Source organism: Pteropus alecto, unplaced genomic scaffold (assembly GCF_000325575.1).
Source record: "Pteropus alecto unplaced genomic scaffold, ASM32557v1 scaffold24, whole genome shotgun sequence".
In the NCBI taxonomy this organism is placed as follows: Eukaryota; Metazoa; Chordata; class Mammalia; order Chiroptera; family Pteropodidae; genus Pteropus; species Pteropus alecto.
Window position 1 is genome coordinate 18,825,135 of NW_006439192.1, and position 554 is coordinate 18,825,688.

A 554-nucleotide genomic window follows, 5' to 3' on the forward strand; every position below is an offset into this window, starting at 1 on the left:
AGGTGTTCATCAAGGAACAGCAGTGAATATGAGTGCACTTGCAGCCAGGGTAGTGGCTGTGATGGTGGGAAGACAAGTTACTTTAAGCAAGTAGTTTTTCCCCAAACTGAAGAGCGATATTTAATCAGAGGCATTAGCGTGAGTTTTTGTGGGGAAAGGTGACATGGAACTTAGGATATGGTTGGGGGAGGCAGGTAAGAGGATGGGGACATGAGGTGGGAACCTGGGGTTTTGTAGTAGCTGTGCACTCTGAGTGTGTATGGAAGAGAAGAGGGAGACAGGGGAGGGGACACCGAAAGGGAGGTGGGGAACACAGTTCTTACCCTCTGTAGTTTACTCGGGCTGTCTGTGGTGGTGCTGCAAGTTTTGAGTTAATGAATATTCACCAGTATCTTTTACCTAAGTGCCCATAGATTGCTTCTTCCTGATCTAAACTGTAAATCCTTGCAGAAACCCAATTCTGTTCAGTTCATTAATAAAGATCAAAAGAGTATAGTCCTTACCAGGAGAGAAGTGAAGAAAAGTGCTGGGAAGCTGCTTTGGCCCCATGGCCT